We start from the raw sequence: 27,209 nt of genomic DNA, 5'->3' as shown, positions 1-27,209 counted from the left end.
AACTGGCCGCTCTGTACCCTGTAGGAAGCCAGTCGTAAGGCTCTGGCTCTAGACAAGGCACCCAGGCAACAGACACTGGTCCCTGGCCCGGCCATGGCTTTGGATGGCCCATGGTCCTATTTTCTGAAGCTTAAATCTGGACAAGTCTGACCAGAGAAATGTGTTTCTGAATCTCATGTCACAAACTTGAAGTAAAGATTGTTTGGGAAATTCTGGCATATGCGATCCTCAGCCCAGTGGTGTGCTGCATAAAAGGGCTATTTGCACTTTATCTGGCTCATTGAAATCTTTGACGTCCAAGTTACTAACAGCTTTTTGCTTCTGGTCTGCTTCCCTTCCTTCTTTTTTTCCATAAGCGGATGCCTCCATCCTACCTCCCAATAGGCTATGGTCAATTTGAGAAATTTCAGCCGTGGAAGTGAGGCTTCATAAAAGGAATTTAGAGATTCAAATAGAGGGAAGACCAAAGGGACCACCCCCTCAAAAGAAAAAAACCAATAACAAAAACCTCCTAATAGGAATTTAGGTTCTACTATAAATGTGTTGGGCAATACTTTTAAACTTTGGAATGACTGTTGGTGAAGTACTCTGGTGAGATTGGGCTGATAACCTGATTGTACTAAGAAGGGGCTCGTCCCTTTATTTCTTAGATTTGTCTCTTTATTCTGTTGAGTATCCCAAATAGCAGAGCCTGAGGCAAGGATTTGAGTGTGGGGGACTAATTTGGGAAGTGATCCCAGGAACCAAGAGTGAGAGAGCAGGGTGAACAAGGCAGGGAAGGAGGAAAAGCCAAGATAAAGGTGTGTTGTTGAGGTGGCTGCTGTGAGCATTGGGCTGGTTTCTACCAGGATCTCAAAAGCCCCTCAGGGAAAGCTGTCCAGATTTGTCTGCCTGAAGACACGGGAGGCTGAGCCCTTGCCTACCTGCTCCTGCCCCGTACTAGTCAGGGCTTCCTCTGAGACTGTTAACTCAGCGACATGTCTGGTCTGCATCTGTGTGAGGCAAACTCCTACAGTGTTGGGGATAGCCCTGGGGCAGAAAGTTGAGCTTAAGCCTGAAGTAGGATGCAGGCAGCACAAGGACAGTCGCTGTTGCCATGGAGCTGCCCAAGGCAGCGGAGACTGGAATGAAAGGTGGCTGAGAGGAGAGGACACAGCGTTGGGTTGAGCAGCTGACGTGGGCAAGAAGGCCCCTGCCTAGACCCCATGCTTCAGAAGGTGCCTCTCTGGTCTTCCCTTGGCTGCACTCCTTCCTACCTGGAGCTTGTACCCTCTCTTCTAGACCACACTCTGGGTAATCAGGACCCTGTGTAAATGGCCCTGAGCCTTCCGGGTCTCTTCCCTGGGTCCATCTTAAAAAGACTGCTTGCCCAAAGGATGCCCACGATCCTGCTGTCTGAGGGAGTGCAGTGTGTGGCTGGAGCTAGAATGGGGCTTTGGAGTCCACAACAAGGGGATCCAAGGCCCCTTATATGGTAACAGGGCTGCGGTAAAGGGGAAGGGGGCTGGTGCAGGGCTGGGGGCCAGCTTTCCCTCTGTCTGCAAGGAGTCTGCAAATTCTAAATTCAACCTTGGCCTTATAGGTCATTACTGTGGTATATTTGTTCGGTTAGAGAACAGAATGTGTTTCATGTAATTATTTGTTAGCTTGATTTCTAACTCATAATTATCTAGACATAAGGCAAATGTGGGCTGGAAGTCAATTTCCATCACGTTCCAATTTTTGTGGCCTAGAACTAAGAAAAAGGAACCTTGGAAAATAGGCTTTATATGCTTGGAAGATTTCATAGAATTCCCAAGTTCATTAGCTTCTGTAATAACTCATGGTTGTTACTAAAATAAACTTTATATTATCTTTACAAAACTGGGGATCTTATTTAGGTCAGCAATTAGAAGGCACTAGACTCAACATTTCTGCTAACCAGAGGATACGAATGACTAAAAGCAGGGGAATTATTACCCGAGGGTTGAATCTCAGAATATTACATGTGAAATTTTCCCTGTTGACTCAGTGGCTGCAGGTGGGGCAGGAAAGCACGGGAACCGATGTGTATCTGGGACAGTAAGGAATGTGGGAAGCAAACTGGAGAGAAACAGGGTCTGTTTTAGGCAAAGGTGAATCTTACGAGATGAAATTTTAGAAGGAAAAAAAGGTGGATTGTAAGGTTGAAGTGGGGACGGCAGAGACTGAGTGGCAAAAAGAAAGAACCAATTTAGCAATGTAAAAATGCATTATCAGAAATTGGATCTGTATCTTACACCATATACAAAAATAACCTCAAAATAAATAAAGCTTAAATGCAAGACCTAAAAGTGTAAAACTCCCAGAAAAAAACATAGGGGGAGATCTTCATGACATCGGTCTTGGCAATAATTTTTTGGATATGTCAACTCCCAAAGCAAACGCAACAAAAGCAAACATAGACAAACAGCACTACCAAATTAGAAAGTTTCTGCACAGCAAGAAAAACAGAAACTGAGTACAAAGCCTACCTACAGAATGGAAGAAAATATTTGCAAACCATGTATCAGAGAAAAGGTTGATTTCCAAAATAGTAAAGGNAAAAAAAAAAAAAAAAAAAAAAAAAAAAAAACTCCAAACAACCCAATTTATTTTTAAAATTTTTTTAATGTTTATATATTTTTGAGAGAGAGAGAGACAGCTCCAGTGAGGGACGGGCAGAGAGACTGAGACACAGAATCCAAAGCAGGCTCCAGGCTCTGAGCTGACAGCACAGAGCCGAACGTGAGGCTCAAACTCACGAGCCATGAGATCATGACTTGAGCCAACGTCAGACACTTAACCAATGGAGCTATCCAGGTACCCCCAAATAACCTAATTTTAAATGAGCTAAAGACTTGAATAGACATTTCTCCAAAAATGACACACAAATGGCCAAGAGGTATAGGAAAAGATGCTCAATTTCATCAATACAACTCAAAATCACAATGAGATATAATCTCACACCTATGAAGAAGTGATTATAAGAAAAACGAAGGAAAGATAGCAAGTGTTATTGGGGATGTGGAGTAACTGAAACTTTTGTACACTGTTCATGGGAATACAAAATGGCACAGCTGCTATGGAAAAGAGTATGGAGTTTCCTTTAAAAATTAAAAATAAAACTACCATATGACACAGCAATCCAACTTCTGGGTATTTACCCAGAATTAAAATCAGGTCTTTACCAGAATTAAAATCAGGATCTTAAAGAGGTATTAGCACTCCCATCTTCCTATTCCCAATGCCCCATTTGTGGAAACAACTTAAATACTCAATGCAAATAAATGGGTAAAGAAAATGTTGCATATCAATACAATGAAATATTATTCTGCCTTTAAAAAGAAGGAAATCTTGAAAAAAAAATGTCACAGTATGGGTGAACCTTGAAGACATTATGCTAAGTGAAATAAACCAGTCACAAACGGACAAATATTGCATGATTCCACTTATATGAGGTACCTGCATTTAAATTAGTCAAACTCATAAAAGTAGAGAGTAGAATGGCAATTTCCATTCTAGAGGGAGGGGAAAACAAGTTGTTAATCAATAGGCATAGTTTAAATTATGCACGGTGAACAAATTCTAGAGGTCGGCTGTACAACACTGTGCCTCTGGATAGCAATACTGTAGAGTACATTTAGAAAATCTGTTAGGAAGCTAGGGGCACCTGGGTGGCTCAGTTGGTTAAGTGTCCGACTCTCGATTTAGGCTTAGGTCATGATCTCACAGTTCATGAGAACAAGCCCTGCACTGGGCCCTGTGCTGACAGTGCAGAGCCTACTTGGGATTCTCTGTCTCCCTCCTGCTCTGTCCCTGATCTGCTTGCATGCTCTCTCTCTCTCTCTCTTTCTCTCTCTAAATTAATAAATAAAAAACTTTTTAAAAAACCTGTTAGGATGGTAGATCTCACATTAAGTGTTCTTATCACAACAGAATTTTCTTTTAAATATCCTATCAATGTCAATTCCTTTCACATCTCCAAGGTCTGGTATTCTTTTGAAAAGCTGGATATAAAGTAACAATCTTTCAGTCTATTATTACTATTATTATTATATGGTAGATGACAATTATCAAATGCTCACTATGTGATAAGCCCTCTTCAAAGACCTTTACAAATATTATCTCCAACCTTAAGTGTTAGGTTGTATTATTATCCCCTTTTTATAGATAAAGGAAGGGAGGCACATAGAGTCTACGTAATTTGACCGTGGTCCAGCAGCAAATAATCACTGGAGCAGATGCAAATCAGGTAGTTTCCTTCTAATATATGAAATGCAGTATTTTTCTATGTTCATTCTGTTACAGATATACCTGTTTATACAAGGGTTTTGAAGCTACTTTAAAAACTTTTTTAATAAGATTTCAGAGTTTAGCTGTTAAACAAGGGATGAATTCAGCAAGTATGTGAAGAGGAACCACTGTGTGTTAGCACTGTGAGACAGTTAAGGATGACACAACCATGAATAGGCAGGAGTTAAAAATAATTTATACCTAAGTCACTGAACAGATTATAACATGAGGCAGAAAGTGGTAAATGTTCAAAGAGAAGAGCTACAAAGTGCTACAAAAATGCAAAGTGCTACAAAAAGCCTTATCTTTCTGGGTTGTGGAACAATTAAGGGGTATCCAGGAAGAAGTCACTTTGCTCCTGGGCTGGGCTTTGAAAGATGAGTAAGGTTTTGACATTTGGAGACTGACTTTTGAGGTCCTGGTATGTCAATCAATAGATTGTACTCATATGTATTTTATATCTAGCAAGATTTACTTTTAGTACATTTTTAAAGATCACTTAGTAAGCACCTACTGCATGCTCTGTGCTTAGCTAGGCACCAGGGGTACAAGAAACATATGACAGTATTTGCTCTCAAATAACTTCTACTCTAAAATAGGAAACAAGGGAGAAGAAGGGGGGAAATGGTGGGGGAAAGGGAGAGAGGCAAACCATGAGAGACTCTTGAATGCTGACAAAAACTGAGAACTGACGGATGTAGGGGGGAGGGGGGATGGGCATGGAGGAGGGCACTCGGGATGAGCACTGGGTGTTATATGGAAACTAATTTGACAATAAACTATTTGTAAAAAAAAAAAATTAAAATAAAATAAAATAAAATAGGAAACAGGGGCACCTGGGTGGTTCAGTCGTTAAGTGTCCAACTTCGACTCCGGTCATGATCTCATGGTTCGTGGGTTCAAGCTCCACGTCAGGTTCTGTGCAGACAGCTCAGAGTCTGGAGCCTGCTTTGGATTCTGTCTCCCTCTTTCTCTGCCCCTCCCCCACTTGTATTCTGTCTCTCTCTGTCTCCAAAATACATGTTTAAAAAAATTTTAAATAGAAAAACAGATATGTATGTAAAAACAATATAATGTGATAGACTTATGCAGCAAGTAATCACCATTCTCATTCTATTTTATAGAATATTAAAGTATTTCCTCCCTCTTCCTAAAAAAAACCCATTACATAAACTCAGATAAATTTTCAGGGTGTTATCTTCATGTTGGTCAAATACTATTTTGTAACTATGAGAACAGTCCAGACTCTATGGGGAAAATTCTATTATTTTTATAAAAGGTACCATTCGCAAATCCCAGAAAAGAAAAAAAAAGTTCTATGGTAAAGGAATAAGATGGCACCCAACCTGTTCTCTTAAAGGTACTGAAGTTCTAAAAATATCTCATGGGCATAAAACTCCAAGTATATGCCAACAAATCCTCATGATGCAAAACTGACACCTTTCTCATCTCTTTTATTATTATTAATTAATTTAGAGAGAGAGTGCAAGCAGGGGAGTGGCAGAGAGAGAAGACACAGAATCTGAAGTAGGTTCTTGGCTCTGAGCTCTCCACACAGAGCCTGACATGGGGCTTCAACTCAGGAACCTTAAGACCATGACCTGAGCCAAAGTCAGACACTTAACCAACTGAGCCAGCCAGGCGCCCCTCCCATCTCCTATTTTACAACAAAAGTTTCCAATTCAGTCTCTTCCAAGACTACTCTTAATAGCTACATATCTCCAATTTTGTAGTGCAAGCAAAGAAAAGGCAGAAAGGCAGGAAGGGGTCTAATGTCTGCTGAATGCCACCTGCTATAAGGACCAGGTACTCCCCATAGCACTTGTGTTTATTCTCTTTGATCTCCACACCAACCACAATATGTAGATGTTAATCTCTATTTTACAGACAAGAAAATTCAAACTCTGGGAGAATATGTAATCTACCCAAAGTCATGCAGTTTATATGGTAAAGGCTGGAATTATAATCCAATCTGTGTGATTCCCGAATCCCATTCCACCATGAAGTTTCTTATTTTATTTTGCAATCAATGTAACGGGGATATTTCTGCCCTAAAATAATAAATAGGAATACTGGTCTCTATACTTCAACTTAACATCTATGGGTATGCTTTTAGTATCTACCTGTATGTGCCATTACATTATGACAAATTGCTTTTATTTAAATAGCAGGCATTATACTACTCAATCTAGAGATTTGTGATATTCTGGTCTAAATTGAATGAAAGCTATTAGATTCTTTAAGATTAACTTGCTATGTGGGACACCTGGGTGGCTCAGTTGGTTAAGTGTCCGACCTCACCTCAGGTGAGGTCATGATCTCACTGTTCCTGAGTTTAAGTCCCGCATAGGGCTCTGTGCTGACAGCTAGCTCAGAGCCTAGAGCCTGTTTCAGATTCTGTGTCTCCCTCTCTCTCTGGCCCTCCCACACTCATGCTCTGTCTCTCTTGCTCTCAAAAATAAACAAACAATAAAAAAAAAAAGATTAAACTGCTATGTGATTTTAAAGCAACTCCCAGACATGGTCAATTTCACCAAAAAAAGAAAAAAAGCCTAACTTAGTATGATATCATAAAATAGAAATAAATTGAATTGCTATGGAGTTGCTACTTCTGAATTTAAAACTAGACAAAATGAAGCAGATCTCTATAATTTTTACTTAAATAATGAATTTTTTAATGTTTATTCATTTTTGAGAGAGAGAACACAAGCAGGGGAGGGCAGAGAGAGAGGGGAGACAGAGTCTGAAGCAGACTTCAGGCTCTGAGCTGTCAGCACAGAGCCCTAGGCAGAGCTTGAAGTCACGAATCATGGGATCATGAACTGAGCTGAAGTCAGACGCTTAACCGAATGAGCCACCCAGGTGTCCTTTAAATAATGCATTTTTGATCAAACAATATATACGTTTATGTATGGGCAAATAAAATGGACCTTAAAATGCTAATGCCATTTCCTCTGCTAGTTTTTGAAGAAAGAAAAGAAAAAGATGATGCTGATCTATTGACTATTAGGCAGCAAAACAACATTTCAAGGAAACTGAGTGACTTGAATAAATAAAATTCTCAAAAATGAATGAGTCATAAACCTGCAGACAGCAGGCACAGCAATTAATGTGTTCAAACACCAGCTGCATCAACATGCTGACTTGAAGACTGAGGCATATATAAAAGTAATTGTATACTCAGAAGCATTGAATCTGGAAGGCAGCAGACTGCTTCTATGAAGGGTTTCTTTGTTACTTTGTTCTTTGTTACTCTACATTCTTCCAAAAAATATTTAAAAACAAACTGCTGAGTTACCTTTTAATAGTGTGAATTTGGGGGGGAAAAATATATATATATGGCACTATACTTATTTTGTTTTCTTTTCCTAAAAAAACTGTAAAACGCAGGAGGAGCCAAAATGGTGGAACAGCATGGAAGTATTTTTTGCATCTCGCATCCATGAAATACAGCCAGATGAACACTAAACCACCCTATATACCTAGAAAGCTGATTTGAGGATTTACACAATAATCTTCACAACCTGAAACACAGAACTCAGCAGGTACACAGACTGGAGGGATGAGCTGGGGGAGAGAGAAGCCGTGGAGGGCAGAGACTGATTTTGCTTGCAGAGAGAGGATGGAGACAGTAGAGAGTATGGGAAAAGCATCCCACCAAAAGCAGCTGGAGAGAAAGTGGAAAGGTGGAAACAGCCGCAGAGACTGAACTAAAAATGGAGAAAGGAGAAAGAGTTTAAATTCCATTAAGACTATAAACAAGGGGGGGAAGCGCCAAGTGTGAAACTCCACAGCTCAATGCCTGGTGGTGCTCTGGTGAAAAGGGCGAATACCCAGGAGCAGAATGAAGTCTGGGGGGTCCTCAGGCCACAAGGGGAGAGGTGGTTCCTCTGCTGGGAGGACATTTGATAGAGCCTGTGTGAGCCTCCCCCCCCCCCCCCCCCCAGGCAAAGGTCCCAGCGGACCCTGGAGAACGCCAATTCACTGGTGCTGGAACAAGGTCGTTAAGGGTGAAGCCTGGCACCAGATGTGTGTTGTGATTTTCCATAAACTCTGAAACACTGCTGCTACATTATCGCGTGAACTTTCTCTGGGGCAGGCTGGCACCCGGCCACAGTCTCTGGGCATCGGCAGCAACATGGTCCCACAAACATTCCTGGGTGCTGCTGGCACCTGGCCACTGCTTGGTGAGACCCTCTCACAGAGGGTCAGAACGGGTCAAAACCGTAGTCCCTCAGAAGTGAGAGGTCGAGAAACACAGTCGCATCTGAGCTAAAACTCAGGAGGGAGGTGCCGCCTAGTAACCTGACAACTTGATCACAGACAGTGTAAAACCAGGTAATGGTCGGAAGCCAAAGGATGGGTGCATGATTGCTAATCAGGGAGAACAGAGTTCTGATGCTAGAGACTGGGTAGCTGGGTGACACCTTCCACACATGAGCAAACACACCTACAAGTGCCACAACAATCCACCCCAGTTAAGCTCAGCAGTGCCATCTAGTGGAGAATGGAACCAGTACACTAAGCGCCACCCAACTGTGCCAACTTTGCTCTTCAAGAACAAAAGTCTCTCCACCTGTTTATATAAAGTGTTTCATAGTTTGACTTCTAGGGGAAACCAATGTAATTTTAATTATATTTCAGTCTGTTTGCTGGTCCATTTATTCAATTATCTTTTTGTTTGTTTGTTTCTTTTCTTTTTCTTAATAACAGAAAGAAAAAAATATATTTTTATTTTCAATTTTTATTAAAAATATTTTTATTTAATTTTTCCTACTATATTTTTTTACTTTTTTGTAAATTTTTCAAATTCTATTTTACTTCCATCATTTCATTTTATTCTATTTCATTGTATTCATTTTTTTTCAATTTTCAAAACTTTTTCCTTTTTTTTTGTCCTTTTTTTTCTCTAATCTATCAAGCTCCTTTCAACACCCAGACCAAAACACACTTAGGATCTAACATCATTTATTTGATTTGTGTGTGTGTGTGTGTGTGCATTGCTTTTAATTTTTTAACGTTAATTTCTTTTCTTCCTTCAAAACAATAAAAAGCAAGAATTCACCCCAAAAGAAAGAGCAGGAAGAAATGACAGCCAGGGACTTACTCAACACAGAGAGAAGCAAAATGTCTAAATGAGAATTTAGACATTTTTTTTCCCTTGTTGCTTTCACAATAATAAGTATACTATCTGGGGTCGAAAATAGATTAGAATCCCTTTATGCAGAGATAAAGGAAGTAAAAGCTAGTCAGGATCAAAGAAAAAATGCTGTAACTGAGCTGCAATCTCGAATAGATGCCACAGCAGCAAGGATGGATGAGGCAGAGCAGTGAATCAGCAATATAGAAGACAAACTTATGGAGAATAATGAAGCAGGAAAAAAGAGGGAGACTAAGACAAAAAAGCATGATTGAAGAATTAGAGAAATAAGTGACTCAATAAAAACAAACAACATCAGAATCATAGGGTTCCCATAAGATGAAGAAAGAGAAAAGAAGGTTGAAGAAGTATGTGAGCAAATCATAGCGGAAAACTTTCCTAACCTGGGGAAAGACACAGACATTAAAATCTAGGAAGCACAGGGGCGCCTGGGTGGCTTAGTCGGTTAAGCGTCCGACTTTCGCTTAGGTCATGATCTCGCGGTTCGTGGGTTCGAGCCCCGCGTCGGGCTCTGTGCTGACTGCCAGCTCAGAGCCTGGAGCCTGTTTCAGTCTGTGACTCCCTCTCTCTCTGACCCTCCCCTGCTCACGCTGTCTCTCTCTCTCCTAGAAATAAATAAAACATTAAAAAAAAATTAAAAAAAAAATCTAGGAAGCACAGAGGACTCCCATTAGATTCAACAAAAACCGACCATCAACAAGGCATATCACAGTCAAATTCACAAAATCCTCAGGCAAGGAAATAATCATGAAAGCAACAAGGGAAAAAAGAGTCCTCCTTAACCTACAAGAGAAGACAGATTCGATTTGCAGCAGGCCTATCCACAGAAACTTGGCAGTCCAGAAAGGAGTGGCAGGCTATATTCAATGTACTGAATCAGAAAAAGATGCAGCCAAGAATTCTTTATCCAACAAGGCTGTTATTCAAAATAGAAGGAGAGATAAAAAAATTTCCCAACAAAAATTATAGGAATTTGTAACCACTAAACCAGCCTTGCAAGAAATTTTAACGGGGACGCTCTCTGAGGGGAGAAAAGACAAACAACAACAAAAACAAACAAACAAACAAAAAACCAAAAGCAACAAAGACAGAAAACACCACCAGAAACTCCAACTCTACAAGAAACATAATGGCAATAAATTCATATCAGTACCCACTCTAAATATCAATGGAATAAATGCTCCAATCAAAAGACATAGGGTAACAGAATGGATAAGAAAATAAGATCCATCTATATGCTGTTTACAAGAGACCCACTTTAGACCTAAAGACACCTTCAGATTGAAAGTAAGGAGATAGAGAACCATCTATCATGCTAATGGTCGACAAAAGAAAGCCAGAGTAGCCATATTTATATCAGACAATCTAGACTTTAAAATAAAGTCTGTAACAAGAGATGAAGAAGGGCATTATATCATAATTAAGGGGTGTATCCACCAAGAAGATCTAACAATTGTAAACACTTATGCTTCAAATGTGGAAGCACCCAAATATACAAATCAATTAATCACAAACATAAAGAAACTCATTGATAATAATACCATAATAGAACAGGACTTCAACTTACAGCAATGGACAGATCATCTAAACAGAAAATCAACAAGGACAAAATAGCTTTGAATGACACCCTGGACCTGATGGACTTAACAGACATATTCAGAACACTTCATCCCAAAACAGCAGAATATATATTCTTCTCCAGTGCATGTGGAATGTTCTCCAGAATAGATCACATACTGGGACACAAATCAGCCTCAACAAGTACAAAAAGATTGAGATCCTATCATACATATTTCAGATTACAACGCTATGAAACTCAAAATCAAACACAAGAAAAAATTTGGAAAGGTAACAAATACTTGAAGACTAAAGAGCATCCTACTAAAGAATAAATGGGCTAACCAAGAAGTTAAAGAGGAAATTAAAAAGTACACGGAAGCCAGTGAAATTGATAACACGAGAGCCCAAAGCCTCTGGGACACAGCAAAGGTGGTCATAAGCGGAAAGTATATAGCAATCCAAGCCTTCATAAAGAAGGAAGAAAGGTCTCAGATACACAACCTAACCTTATACCTTAAAGACCTGGAAAAAGAACAGCAAATAAAACCCAAAACCAGCAGAATACAGGAAATAATAAAGATTAGAGCAGAAATCAATGCTATCAAAACCAAAAAAAAAAATCCCAGGAGAACAGATCAACGAAACTAGAAGCTGGTCTTTGAAAGAATTAACAAAATTGATAAGCCACTAGCAGGTTTGATCAAAAAGAAAAAGGAAAGGACCCAAATAAATAAATAAAATCAAGAATAAAGAGGAGAGATCACAACCAACACAGTAGAAATAAAATCAATAATAAGACAATATTATAAGCAATTATACACCAATAAAATGGGCAATGTGGAAGAAATGGACAAATTCCTAGAAACATATAAACTACCAAAACTGAAACAGAAAGAAATAGAAAATTTGAACAGATCCATGACTAGTAAAGAATCTGAATTAGTAATAAAAAATCTCCCAAAAAACAAGAATCCAGGGACAGATGGCTTTCCAGGGGAATTCTATGAAACATCTACAGAAGAGTTAACACTTGGGGCACCTGGGTGGCTCAGTCAGTTGAGCATCCAACTTTGGCTCAGGTCATGATCTCACGGTTCATGGGTTTGACCCCCATGTCGGGCTCTGTGTTGACAGCTAGCTCAGAGCCTGGAGCCTGTTTCAGATTCTGTGTCTCCCTCTTTCTCTGACCCTCCCCTGCTCATGCTGTCTCTCTCTCTCAGAAATAAATAAAACATTAAAAAAAATTTTTTTAAAGAGTTAACACTTATTCTCTTGAAGCTGTACCTAAAAATAGAAATGGAAGGAAAACTTCCAAACTCTTTCTATGAAGCCAGCATTACTTTGATTCCAAAACCAAAGACCCCACTAAAAAGGAGAACTATAGACCAATTTCCCTGATGAACATGGACATAAAAATCCTCAACAAGATATTAGCCAACCAGATCCAACAGTACATTAAAAAAATTATTCACCATGACCAAGAGGGATTTATACCTGGGATGCAGGGCTAGTTCAATATCTCCAAAACAATCAATGTGATACATCACATCAATAAAAAAAAGGACAAGAACCACATAATCCTCCCAATAGATACAGAGAAAGCATTTGACAAACTACAACATCCTTTCTTGATAAAAACCCTCAAGAAAGTAGGGATAGAAGGATCATACCTCGAGATCATAAAAGCCATATATGAAAGACCCAACGCTAATATCATCTTCAATGGGGAAAACCTGAGAGCTTTCTCTCTAAAGTCAGGAACAAGACAGGGATGTCCACTCTCACCACTGTTATTCAACATAGTATTGGAAGTCTTGGCCTCAGCATCAGACAACACAAAGAAATAAAAGGCATCCAAATCGGCCAGGAGGCGGTCAAACTTTCACTCTTTGCAGATGATATGATACCTTATATGGAAAACCCAAAACATGCCACCAAAAAACTGCTAGAACTGATTCATGAATTTAGCAAAGTGGCAGGATATAAAATCAATGCACAGANATCATAAAAGCCATATATGAAAGACCCAACGCTAATATCATCTTCAATGGGGAAAACCTGAGAGCTTTCTCTCTAAAGTCAGGAACAAGACAGGGATGTCCACTCTCACCACTGTTATTCAACATAGTATTGGAAGTCTTGGCCTCAGCATCAGACAACACAAAGAAATAAAAGGCATCCAAATCGGCCAGGAGGCGGTCAAACTTTCACTCTTTGCAGATGATATGATACCTTATATGGAAAACCCAAAACATGCCACCAAAAAACTGCTAGAACTGATTCATGAATTTAGCAAAGTGGCAGGATATAAAATCAATGCACAGAAATCAATTGCATTCCTATACACCAACAATGAAGTAACAGAAAGAGAAATCAAAGAATCGATCCCATTTACAATCACACCAAAACCCATAAAATACCTAGAAATAAATCTAACCAAAGAGGTGAAAACTCTTTACACTGAGAACTATAGAAAGTTATGAAAGAAATTGAAGAAGCCACAAAAAAAATGGGAAAATATTCCATGCTCCTGGATAGGAAGAACAAATATTGTTAAAATATCAATACTACCCAAAGCAATCTATATATTCAATGCAATACCTATCAAAATAATACCAGCAGTCTTCACAGAGCTAGAACAAATAATCCTAAAATCTGTATGGAACCAGAAAAGACCCCAAATAGCCAAAGCAATCTTGAAAACCAAAGCTGGAGGTATCATAATCCTGGACTTCAAACTGTATTACAAAGCTGTAATCATCAAGACAGTATGGTACTAGCATAAGAACAGACACTCGGATCAATAGAACAGAATAGAGAACCCAGAAATGGACCCACAAACATATGGCCAACTAATCTTTGACAAAGCAAGAAAGAATATCCAATGGAATAAAGACAGTGTCTTTAGCAAATGGTGCTGGGACGACTGGACAGTGTCATGAAGAAGAATGAAATTAGACTACTTTCTTACACCATACACAAAAATAAACTCAAAATAGATGAAAGACATAAACATAAGACAGGGAGCCATCAAAATCCTCGAGGAAAAAGCAGGCCCCAGCAATTTCTTACTCAACACAACTCCAGAGGCAAGGGAAACAAAAGCAAAAATGAACTCCTGAGACCTCATCAAAAGAAAAAAAATTCTGCACAACAAAAGAAACAATCAGTAAAACTAAAAGGCAACAGATGGAATGGGAGAAGATATTTGCAAATGACGTATCAGATAAAGGGTCAGTATCCAAAATCTATAAACTATGTATCAAATTCAACACCCAAAAACAAATAATCCAGTGAAGAAATGGGCAAAAGACATGAATAGACACTTCTCCAAAGAAGACATCCAGATGGCCGACACATGAAAAAATGCTCAACGTCACTCACCATCAGGGAAATACAAATCAAAACCACAATGAGATACCACCTCACACCTGTCAGAATGGCTAACATTAACAACTCAGGCAACAACAGATGGTGGTGAGTATGGGGACAGAGAGGATCTCTTTTGCACCGCCAGTGGGAATGCAAACTGGTGCAGCCACTCTGGAAAACAGTACAGAGGTTCCTCAAAAAATTAAAAAAAGAACTACTTTACAACCTAGCAATTACACTCCTAAGTATTTATCCAAGGGATACAGGTATGCTGTTTCAAAGGGACACATGCATCCCAATGTTTATAGTAGCACTATCAATAATAGTCAAAGTATGGAAAGAGCCCAATGTCCATTGATGGATGAATGGATAAAGATGATGTGGGATATGTATACAATTGAGTATTACTCGACAACCAAAAGGAATGAAATCCTGCCATTTGCAACTACCTGGATGGAACTAGAGGGCATTATGCTAAGTGAAATTAATCACTCAAAGAAAGGCAAATATCATATGGCTTCATTCATATGAGGACTTTAAGATATAAAACAGATGAACACAGGGAAGGGAAGCAAAAATAATGTAAAGACAAGGAGGGGGACAAAACATAAGAGACTCTTAAATATGGAGAACAAAGAGAAGGTTACTGGAGGGATGGGCTAAATGGGTAAGGGGCATTAAGGAATCTACTCCTGAAATCACTGTTGCACTATATGCTAACTTGGATGTAAATTAAAAATGAATAAATATATAAAGCACCCATACAGTGGAATTCTACTCAGCCAGAGACATGAATTTCAAAAGCATGATGTGGAATACAAGAAGCCAGAGGCGAAAAAAGTACCCAGTGTGCCCTCCCAGTCTCTCCACATCCTAGAAGAGGCGAAACTAACCCGTAGAAACAGCAGTCGGAGGAGAAGTGACGTTCAGTGGGAGACCAGAAGGCTGATGGAGGGGAGCTTCCCTGGCTGATGGATTTGTTCTCTTATCTCCATCAGAGAGGCAGTTACCCAGATATGCACAAATGTAAACACGTGTTGAGCTGTACGCTTGGGATTTATGGTTTTACTGCATGTAAATAACACCTCAGTAAAAGTAAATACATAAAATATAAGACAGAGAGGCAGTGACCACACATGTCAGATGGTAACAGGTGGAGAGGGGGAAGGAAGGGAGGGTTCAGAAGAGGTTTTGTGGAATCTCCTTTTTATCCTCTCTGAGCCCCACCTGCAAAGTGGACATAATAAAATGATCTTTGCAGAGCTGAAGGAAAAAAAAAATAATAAAAATACTGTAAAAAGCATCAAAAGCTCTCAGTGGATTCACTTTCAGGTAATATTATTAATTTTTTAATCTGTTGTTGTTTTGCTTTTTGTTGTAACCACAAGTCTAACTTTCACACTGTTCCACACTTCTAATAGCTGCTTTTCTTATTGCCTTCCGTCCAGGGGGCTGGACTCTCAATAAAGTGAAAAGGGACATAAACTGAATTTACATATAGTGCCTAGATGAACTGCAAGAAAGACACAGGCAGAGGAGACATGGTGTGGCGGTGTAGGAGTCATGGGAAGACAGGAGGTCAGAGACTTTGTGGGTAATACTTTATAAAAGATGTGCATGGCTAAATTACGGAAATTTGGCTGCAACTTCCAACCAGAAACATGGATGATTCACTAGGCTGGCACATAAGGAAGCAAAATTTGCCACCCAAAAATGTGTCTCTTTGCATGTGGATTATTTTAAGCTAATTACTTTTTTTTTTTTTTAGAGAGAGAGAGTTTGTTAGCAGGGGAGAGGGGCAGAGAGAGAGAAACAGAGACAGAGACAGAGAGAAAAAGAGAGAGAGAATCCCAACCAGGCTCCATGCCCATCACACAGCCCAATGCAGGGCTCAATCCCACGACCCTGGGATCATGACCTAGCTGAAACCAAGAGATGGATGCTTAACCAGCTGAGCCACCCAGGCACTCTGCTGATTATTATTTTAAAAAATTTGTTTATTTATTTTTGAGAGAAAGAGAGAGAGACAGCACAAGTGGGAGAGAGAGGGAGACACAGAATCTGAAGCAGGCTCCGGGCTCTGAGCTGTCAGCACAGAGCCCAACACAGGGCTCAACCTCATGAACGGGGAAATCATGAACTGAGCTGCAGTCGGAAGCTTAACCGACTGAGCCACCCAGGCGCCCCTAAACTGATTATTTTTAAGAACAGCAGGATCAAAAAGAACCTTTGACCTTCCCCCTAACTACTTAAAAAATTTTAGATAGAGAGCTGGCTGGCTCCAGGAAGACAGGCACTACCACAGACAACTACAGTATACTCTGAAGAAAGTATGGTAGACTGGGAGGAACCAAGCAAGGCCTATTTGATCAAAGTCTTCTCTATGTTCCGTTGTTTCTGAATGGCCCCAACAAGCATCTGTTCCCTAAACATTTACTCTTTCCATTCTTTCTGTGAATTACCTTCCTTCTCCCTGAAGCCCCAGGCCCCTATCCCCTTCTCCGTAGTCCAGAATGACATCTACATCTCGTTTTGCCGGTCTTTGGATCGCTCGCGTTTATGTGGATTCCTCGTACACATAATCAGATTTGATTTGCTCCTGTTCATCTGTCTCTGTTAATTTAATTCTTAGACCAGTCAGAAAAACCCTGTAGGGTACAGGAAAATTTCCCAACCTCATAGGCGCCAACTCCCCCGGTCACCATCATGCTAGCTACACAGAAGCTTTGCTGGAAGAAAATAAATCTACAAATCATAGATGTCCCACAACAGACTGACTTAGTAGATTCCCATAGTAAGTCTTCCCTGATAGCACTTAGACACCACAACGGACACCTTTCGTTCCCACAGCCTCCCTGCCCCAGGTTTCCTATTGCCACCACTTCTGCTTATGTGGCAGCATCACTGCTGTCTAATGATCACACAGAGTGGCATCCTGCACTGGTGAAGTCACTTCTCTCCTGGTGCCCAGCTTTCCTGAGTGGACACATGTCTGGGCTTTACCAATGAGCAGGGTGAGAGTCTGAACAGAAGTGCCTTGTTGATCAGGCTGGTGACTTAACTAGTAAGTAGGTCACATCAGACTGGTTATGTCCTGTCCTCAGTGGAAATACTTCTCACCTGCCTAGGAGACTGCAAGGTAATAAAGCCCTGAGCAAGATGCACACCACCTAGAGACGTTCAGAGGCAGGCGATAATCACTACTGACTTCCCTGCCACATCCTATCCAGGTGAAACTGTGTGTTTGTGATGCAGTAGAAAGTCTATGTACCTTGGGAGTAGCTTTTAATTCTCGAGAGGCAGCACAGGGATGGGGTAGTTTGCTCTAACCAGAAATGCCTGGAAGATAAGCGATGAAGGAGTTAGACCCTAAAGGGAGATATGTCTTTGTCTGAATGTCCATCCAGAGCGGAAGTCTTAAGGAAGGCAAAGAATATGATAAGGAGCAAATTCAGCTGATTCAGCCTAAAGAGGAGGCCTTTCTCCCGAAGGGGGCCCTCCGAGGGCAAGACTTCTGTCAAATCTCCAGAGGAGATGGTAGGAAGGTGTGAGCTTCTGTCTTAAACTTTCACACCTAGAGAAACTTGTCCTCATCAGCATAGAGTGGCTAGAGGGGAAACTAACTTGAACATAGGTTTGAATTTCTTAGGAGGGTGGGGAGCAAAGGCAGCGGTGATCCAGAGGTCAGAGTACCCAATGGTCTGAAATGAACCTATAGCATCTTAAAGTTCACATTAAAATCTTTTTTCTTAATGTTTATTTACTTTTGAGAGAAAGAGAAACAGGTGCAAACAGGAGAGGGTCAGAGAGAGAGGGAGACACAGAATCTGAAGCAGGCTCCACGCTCTGAGTTGTCAGCACACAGCCTGATGCAGGGCTCGAACTCATAAACCACAAAATCATGAACTGAGCTGAAGCTGGATGGTTAACCGACTGAGCCACCCAGGTGCCTGAGGCATGATATTTTTTAAATTAAAAACTAAAAATTTTCTGACACCCAAAGCACAGGCAATATAAGAAAAAAATAAAAGAAAAAATCAAAAGAAAAAACTTCTGTGAACCAAAGGACATTATCAACAGAGTAAAAAAGAAAACCTATGGAATGTGAGAAATTACTTGCAAATCAACCTGATAAGGGAGTAATATCCAAAATACACAAAGAACCCGTACAACTCAACAACTGAAAACCAATTACAAATGGGCAAAGGATTGAATAGATTTCTCCAAAGAAGATATGCAAATGGCCAAAAAGCACATGAAAAGACACTGAGCATCACTAGCTACTAGGGAAAAGCAAATCAAAACCATAACGAGCTACAACTTCACAGCCATCACGATGGCTGTTATAAACAACAACAACAACAACAACAATGTAACAAGGACTGGAGAGGATGTGGTGAAACTGGAAGAGCTTCTACACTGCTGGGAGCCCCGTGAAGCGGTGTAGCTACTGAGGAAAATGGTACGGCAGGTCCTCCACAGATAAAAGGAAAGAAAGAAAGAGAATTACTGTAGGAGTCAGCAATTCCAATTGTAAGCATGTACACAAAGGAACGGAAAGCAAGGACTCAAACGGATATTTGTAAAACTGTATTCATAGCAGCACTGTTCCTAAGAGCCGAATTTGGAAGCACCAAAGTGTCAGTTGGCAGATGAATGGGTCATTTGTCAATGTGGTACAGACATACCATAGAATATTATTTGGCTTTAAAAAGGAGAGAAGTTTTGACACATACTACAGTATGTATGAACCTGGACATCCTGCCCAAAAGGATAAAAACTGTATGATTAACCCATATGAGGTACCTAGAGGGGCCAAATTCTACAGAATTTGCCTCTACAGAGGCAAAAAGTAGAATGGCGGTTGCAAGGAGCTGCATGAGGGAGGGTCACAGGAGGTTACTTAATGGGGCCAGAGTTTCAGTTTGGGAAGACAAAAAAATTCTGGAGGCAGATGATGGTGGTGGTTATGAGTCAGTGTGAATGTACTTCATGCCACTAAACTGTACACTTAAGAATGGTTAAAATGGTGCATGTTATTTATATTTTACCATGATGAAAGCTAAAAGATTTTTAAAACTTAAAAGCTTTAAAAAATTAAAATGAAAATTAATACTAAATTAAAATTAAAGCTACAATTCTTTCATCAGTCCCCGCATCCACATGCCAAGGGTGCTACTTCTCCTATTTCTGATCATTCTACTGACGGTGAGTATCCATCTGGGGACTTCTGGCTGCCTCATCAAAATCACCTTGGATGAGCATCGTTTCTTCTAATTCTCCTCCTCACGCCCACCAGCTACATCACACATCCCCAGACCATGCCTGCCGGTTACTAAGTATTGCTCTGCCCCTCCCCCACCTTCCTCTGGTCCCTGTGTTTTCATACACGACCCCTGCTGCTCTAGGCTCAATCTCTATGCAGTTGGACGCTTCGGTATTGCTAACTACTGACCTGGATAAGCAAGAAACACAATTCAATTGATGTTTGCTCTTGACACAGATGATCCTGGAATAGCAGAGCCTTGGGGTGGCCCGTCCATGTCCATTTACTCATAGCAGCCTTGGAACATATATTTTGCGGCTTAGGATTTCAAAGAAACGGGATTTTATTAATTTATCTGCTGAACTAGCATTACAACAGCTTATGAAGAGTTTGCAATTGTTTGGGTTGTAAGTATGGACAACGTGAAACACTTAACGAAAAACTTTCACAAAACTGACTATTTTCAGCAGTTTAGCTATGTGAGAATAACTTCTATATGACGATACCCCTGAAAATAAAATCACTTTTTATTTGAAGCTGCTCTTCTAGTTGCGGTTTTAAACTTTATCCCAAGAACAGAGATGTTATCCAGTAAAATGTAACTGCAGCCTTCTCAGCCATAAGGTTCACTAATTGTTATATGTTTTCTGGTGATGATGTTTTTAATTTTTGAATTTATAATGATTATTATAAATTTGGTTGTTGATAGTATTACTAAAATTTACTTTCTAACAGGAGAATTTTTATTTTTAAAACTTAGGGCTGTAATATTTTTGATAATATTAGTAGAATTTATTTTGTGCCATTTCTATAGTGATGCCAGTAAACTGTATTCTCAGCAGTATTTTTCAATATTTCTGATTACTAAGAAAATTATCTGTGTTCTAGAACTATGGCGCTAAAACATAACCTCAGTAAACCACTGTAATGTCTTTAAAATCATTTATAAATTCAGCTGGCCCTCCTGTCGGGGCTGTAAGTCAAAAGATCTGATGAACTTGAAGTCTGTCAAGGCCTCCATTCGCATGCTGCCCCTCTGCCTCATCGCTTCCTTGTCAGTAGATCCAAACTTCGAAGCCCCAGCGGGACCACCTCCTGGCTGAACAGCTCAAGCCAAGTTCCTGACTCTCTGTGAACCCTCACTTCCTCATCTGCAAAATCAGTGGGATGATAATTGTGAATAATAGGCAAAAGTGAATCACTTCTAGAATCCGTAGAAACTATGCGCTTGAAAAGGCCCTGTAAAGTGCCAAGCACTTCATAAACTGCTTTTCATTAAACAGTATTTAAACATCCTGTTCCAAGCACTGGGGACACAAAAAGAAAATCAAAATCACCTCTATGTCTAAGAGGCTTATCTTTCTTGGAGGGGGGAAATAGAAATGATTATAATAAAAATGGATTCATGTTACAATGGTAGTAATGACCAAGTGTAATGTAAGTAGGGAAAAGAAGGTCCTCCTGAGGGGGTTGGGAAACCCTGGCCGAAGAGACACAGGCTTCAGTCTGACGCAGAGTGAGGAGGTAAGACAGGAGAGGGAGAGCAGGCCGCGGAGGGGGGAACAGCCCCGACCACTGAGAGAGGTGAAGGGTTAGACTGACTGAGGGATGGCAGAGCATTCCATAGAGCTGGAGGGGGAAGGCAAGAGAAAAGGTTACAGGTGGGAGATTAAATGTGTGGCTGGATCTTGGTTGTTCAGGGCCTCCTTTCAAAGGTGGACATTACCCAGAAACCCTTGTGCAGTGTGCAGCTCCTCCTCCCCGCCTGCATCTCAGATGGAGGCTCTGTCAATTTTGCCACTTCATTTATTTAAAAAAATTTTTTTTTAAATTTTTTTAATGTTTTATTTATTTCTAGGAGAGAGAGAGACAGCGTGAGCATGGGAGGGTCAGAGAGAGAGGGAGACACAGACTCTGAAACAGGCTCCAGGCTCTGAGCCGGCAGTCAGCACAGAGCCCGACGCGGGGCTCGAACCCACGAACCGCGAGATCATGACCTAAGCGAAAGTCGGACGCTTAACCGACTAAGCCACCCAGGCGCCCCAAAATTTTTTTTAACATTTATTCATTTTTGAGAGACAGAGTTGGGGGGGGAGGGCAGANACAACGGTGAGGTCATGACCTGAGCCGAAGTCCCACGCTCAACCGACCGAGCCACTCAGGTGCCCCTAAATCTTGCCACTTTAAAGCTGACAGCAATACCTTGAGTTATTGGACCGTGGGTTTCCTTTTCTTCACGGCCATTTAATTCTGTCACACATAACGTCACTAAGTGAATGTCCCCTTCTTGTTAGTCACGTTAAGTAGGCTTTGGTGGCAACGCCTGTCCTCGCTGACGCCTGTGAGGAGGCGCCCTTGCCCCCTTCCACACTGAGCACACGTGGAAAAAGGACCTCATCACGGAATTCGGGATCCAGGGGCCTCAGCTTTGGCGTCGGATCCCTCACAATGCGTCACGCAGGTAGGAGCCCCATTACCCGTGTGGCTCAGGCCCGCGGTATCACAAGCGGTGGCCTGAGCACAACCCAGGCCGGGGATGGAGTCACGGTTTGGGCGGCTCTCTTTGCCGAACACTCAGAAGGCCCTGGGGTCCCACTTGCTGAACAGACTGACCTTTGCGAAGTCTGCCTCTTTGCTCCAGAAGCGAATGCGCTCCCCGGAGGTCCCCGCGGACGTGGTGGAGCCTTCTGGAAGGCAGAAGCTCCCTCTGCCGACCGAGCGCCAGAGCGCCAAGCTCGGCCGGGCCGGAGGTCACACGCATGCGCGTTCACCTCACCGCCTCTCGTCACGGGGGCGTTTTCTTATCTCCGGTCTTGCAAGCAGCACCAGGAATAGTACAAGTATTTTGAGACAGACCATATGCCTATAGGTTTTACTTTATTTGTTTATTTATTTTAAAATATTTATTTTTGAGGGGCGCCTGGGTGGCTTAGTCGGTTGAGCGTCCGACTTTCGCTTAGGTCATGATCTCGCGTTTCGAGGGTTCGAGCCCCGCGTCGGGCTCTGTGCTGACTGCCAGCTCAGAGCCTGGAGCCTGTTTGAGTCTGTATCTCCCTCTCTCTCTGACCCTCCCCTGCTCATGCTCGCTCTCTCTCTCTCTCTCTCTCTCTCTCTCTCTCCTAGAAATAAATAAAAATATTTTAAAAATATATTTATTTTTGAGAGGCGGGAGGGGCAGAGAGGGAGACGCGGAAGCTGAGGCAGGCAGGTTCCCAGCTGTCAGCACAGGGCTCGGCCTCACAAACTGTGACATCATGATCTGAGCCTAAGTGGGGCGCTTAACCTACTGAGCCACCCGGGCACCTCCATATGGCTTTTATCATAGCATATTGTTATCATAGTTATGTTTTATTATTAACTGTTGTTAATCTCCCACTGTGCCTATTTTAGAAGTTAAACTTTATGACAGGTGTGTGTGTAGAGGAAAAAACAGTGAATATAAGGTTCCACACTACGCATGGTTTCCGGCGTTCACTCGATGTCTTGGAATGTATCCCCGATAGATAAGGGAGGACTTCTGTACTCGCCCCGAGCTCGGCAAAGCCTGCCTTCCAGAGCCTGTGAAGACGGAGGGCTCCACTGGCTTTTTAAAGAGATTCTCTCTTGTTTTCTGTGTTGACCTCACCTTTGTTGCTCCCTCTCAACATCGCACATTTGCTCTGGTCAGGAGTGTGTAAACCGTGGGTGGATTCAGCCCTCAAGATCCTTGGGAAGATACGAGGGTCAAACAGAACTGAGAGGCAGGTGTTCCCCCCAACTGAAGGCACCACACAGCACAGCATGTGGGGTCCACGGCACCTCACTCCCTTCCAAGCCGCAATCAGACCTGATCAACAAGCCTCTGTGGCTGGGCTCTGGGAACTGGTCTGCTCCGTCTCCTGGATTAAGGACTCCTTGATCAGGGAGTTACCACCATAGTTTAATTATTATTTATTCGTAGTTTATTATTCTTATATGCCAGGTGTTACAACAAACATGAATCCTTATAATTGACCTGTGCATTAAGTTCTATTGTCACCTTTGAACTAAGTTGTAATATTACCACCATTTTACAGGTAAGGAAACTGAAGCTCGTAGAAGTTAGTTTCTCCCAAGTCACATAGATCTGTAAGTGGCAGAGCTAGGATTTGAACTCCGGTCTGACCGACTTCCAAAGCCCCAGGTCCTCACTGGAGGGATGGGAGCAAGAAGAGAGGTTCTGCAGGAAGACTCCAGTGTCCTGACCCTCCTATATGTGTCCAGCATCACTGTGTATGTTGGTCTCTCTTGATCCAGGATGTATCAGTGCTGATGGTTCTAAAACTACTAACTGAGCCAGTCAGAATATACACGGCAATTAGTCTCAACCCAGGAACTTGACCTACATTGCCCTACGCCACCATTGATACTTGATTATCGGGTACTCTGACATGATGATTGCGCTTGCTTCTCCAGAACTGAAATAGGTTAATGTAATGTACTTAATGAACCCAACATGGAAATTTAGAAAGGTCAAGTGCATACAACATAAGACAATGTCCATTGGTGATACTTCTGCATTGAAAGTTCTTGGTCAAGTCTATGTCAAACTCTTCTCTGAACAAACTTAGAAATCTCTACGGCTTAGATGAGCGAGAAGTCTGCTGGTCAGGGGTGTGTCAGAACCAGCTTATACTGGCTCATGAGAAGGAGCTGTGCATTCCCCTTCGGAACTCTGCCATTAGTGAAGTACTATCAAATGGCCGTGATAGAGGTATCTATCTGTGCATGTTAGTTTCCTAGGGTTTCCTTAACAAAGTAACACAAAGTGCCATAATTGAGAGTTAACTATTACTATGTCATATGTTTTTTTATTTATTATGTAGCATTCTTTTCTTTTTACTTTTTTAATGTTTATTTATTTTTGAGAAAGAGAGAGACAGAGCGTGAGCAGGGGAGAGGCAGAGAGAAAGGAAACACAGAATCTGAAGGAGACTCCAGGCTCTGAGCTGCCAGCACAGAGCCTGACATGGGCTCGAACTCACAAACCATGAGACCATGACCTGAGCTGAAGTTGGACGCTTAACTACCTGAGCCACCCAGGTACCCCTGTAGCATTGTTCTCTTAACCAGTGTAATCCTGTAAGTAATTGATAGCATAAAGATAGTATCAGTGATATACATGTACTGATTCCTCTTACAGTTCTGGAGGCCAGAAGTCAGGGTGCCAACAAGGCTACGCTTCCCCTGAGACTCTGGGTGGAATCATCCTTGCCTCTTTCTAGCTTATGGTGGTGGCCATCGAGCCTTAGCATTCCTTGTCTTATAGATACATCCCTCCAATCTCCACCTGTGTGGGCCCTGGCATTCTCCGGTATCTCTGTGTTTCTTTTCTTCTTCTTATAAGGGCATCGGTAATATTGGGTTAAGTGTCCACCCTACTCCAGTATGACCTAATCTTAACTAATTACATCTCCAATGACCCTCCTTCCAAATAAGGCCACATGGGAAAGTGCTGAGGGTTAAGACTTCAACATAAATTTGGGAGGGTTGCAATTCAACCCATAACACCACAGAAATCAGAAAATGCTACAAATTAGGGCTATTTTTTTTGAGTTGGTTTCCAGCATATCAGTGTGTCACATGGCATTAAGAGAGGGCCACTCACCTCAAATATCACTTTTCCATGGAAGTTTTCATCAGAAATTTCCTCATACTCCAAATGGATGATACCTGCCTGACAAAGACAAGAATTAAAGTTGGAAGCCTGCTAGATGAGATTTGCCAGCCATTTATTAGCCTTTAAAAATTTATTGTATGTATTTCCATTATTAAAAAAATTGAAAAATACAGAAGAGTGGAAAGAGAAGTTAAAAATAAGTCATTCCAAGAACTATCATTAATTCTTGACACATTTTCAAAATACTTTGGGAACTTTGTTTCTTGTTCATGTTTCTCTCTTTGTGCCTGACCTTTCTGAATGCATTGTCCTCTCGTCCTCATGCTTTTTATTTGATAAATTTTAAAGATGTGCAAGTAAGGGGCACCTGTGTGCTTCAACTCAGTCAGTGAAGCATCTGACTCTTGATTTCGGCTCAGGTCATCTCATGGTTCATGAGATCTAGCTCAGTGTCCAGCTCTGCACTGACAGCCTGGAGCCTGCTTGGGATTCCCTTTCTCTCCCTCTCTCTGCCACTCCCTGGCTCTCTCTCAAAATAAATAAATAAATAAATAAATAAATAAATAAATAGTTTTTTAAAAGATGTACAAGTAATAATACCTGAAGATAGCATCCCAGTTATAAAAAGTGCACAATAAGGTTAAGCAAAATCTGTTCTGACTGCCACCCCTGATCCCAGTCCCCTCTCTGCAGGCAGACACTGACATCAGTCTTAAGTGGATTCTTCCAGACCTTTTAAAATGTATTTTTATGCATACATTTTTTGTTCATATAAGTGATACAGTTTTTTTAAGAAACATAAACCATAGCATGCTATATGTTTTATTCCCCAGCTTACTTCTCCCCTCTGTCCTTGAGAATTTTTATCAGATTTCACTTGTTCTCTTTGATTGCTGCAATACATTTTTACTCTACACATGTGCCATAAGTTAATTATTCTCCTAACGCCGACTTTTAGGTTGTTTTCAATCATTCATGATTATAACCAAGAAGCAATGAAAATCCTTGTCCATGCCCCTTTGTGCACATGTACAAGTGTTTCTGGATAAATAACAAGAAGCAAAGTTTCTGAGTTGAAGAATATTTAAAATTTTAATGTTATACCAGGTTTCCTCAAAAATAACACCAATGTGCTTTTCTTTTCTTTTTTTTTAAATGTTTTTATTTATTTCTAGGAGAGAGAGAGAGAGACAGCGTGAGCAGGGGAGGGTCAGAGAGAGAGAGGGAGTCACAGACTGAAACAGGGTCCAGGCTCTGAGCTGGCAGTCAGCACAGAACCCGACGCGGGGCTCGAACCCACAAACCGCGAGATCATGGCCCAAGCGAAAGTCGGACGCTTAACCAACTAAGCCACCCAGGCGCCCCACCAATATGCTTTTCTACAGACACTGTAGAAGAGGATCCATTTCTCCACATTCTAACCCAGATGGGATATTCTATTCTAAAAATCTGTCTAGGTCACTAGAAACGTGACCAGAGCTTCTGCCCCGCTGGAGGGATTAACAGTTCTCAATGATTTAGGGCACCTGGGTAGTTTAGTCCATTGAGCATCTGACCCTTGATTTTCGCTCAGGTCATGATCTTATAGTTCGTGAGTTCAAGCCCTGTGTCGGGCTCTGGGCTGAGAGCATGGAGCTGCCTGAGATTCTCTGTCTCCCTCTCTCTCTGCCCCTCTCCCATTCGTGCTCTCTCTCTCTCAAAAATATATAAATATTGAAAAAAATAGTTCGCAATGATTTCAACCCAGCCTTCCTCTCCTTTAGTATAGACTATTGGAGTTAACTATTTTATGTATTTAGTAGCTATTTACCATGTAACATTAATTTATTTTCTTAACCCATATAATAGTGCAACTAATTGAAATTATAAAGATAACATCAATACCACTAATGACTATTAAATAATTGAAGTAAGGCTCT

At 41.3% G+C, this 27,209-nt stretch overlaps 1 long non-coding RNA gene across 1 annotated transcript in view; it reads right to left on the bottom strand.

Annotated features, from left to right (window-relative positions):
* The window catches only part of LOC144230405 (uncharacterized), a 48,360-nt gene extending 24,297 nt beyond the window's left edge, over positions 1–24,063 (bottom strand). Inside the window, exons 1-2 of the long non-coding RNA XR_013334761.1 lie at positions 24,017–24,063; positions 22,266–22,386 (exon numbers count right to left, since the gene is read on the bottom strand). This is a non-coding gene — a long non-coding RNA (uncharacterized LOC144230405). The remainder of the gene's footprint in view (positions 1–22,265; positions 22,387–24,016) is intronic.
* Positions 24,064–27,209: the final 3,146 nt, after the last annotated feature.

The sequence above is a fragment of the Crocuta crocuta genome, unplaced genomic scaffold, assembly GCF_008692635.1.
Source record: "Crocuta crocuta isolate KB4526 unplaced genomic scaffold, BGI_CrCroc_1.0 scaffold90, whole genome shotgun sequence".
NCBI classification, from domain to species: domain Eukaryota; kingdom Metazoa; phylum Chordata; class Mammalia; order Carnivora; family Hyaenidae; genus Crocuta; species Crocuta crocuta.
Note: the sequence above shows the minus strand (reverse complement) of the source record. Positions and strands in the feature narration are given on the sequence as shown.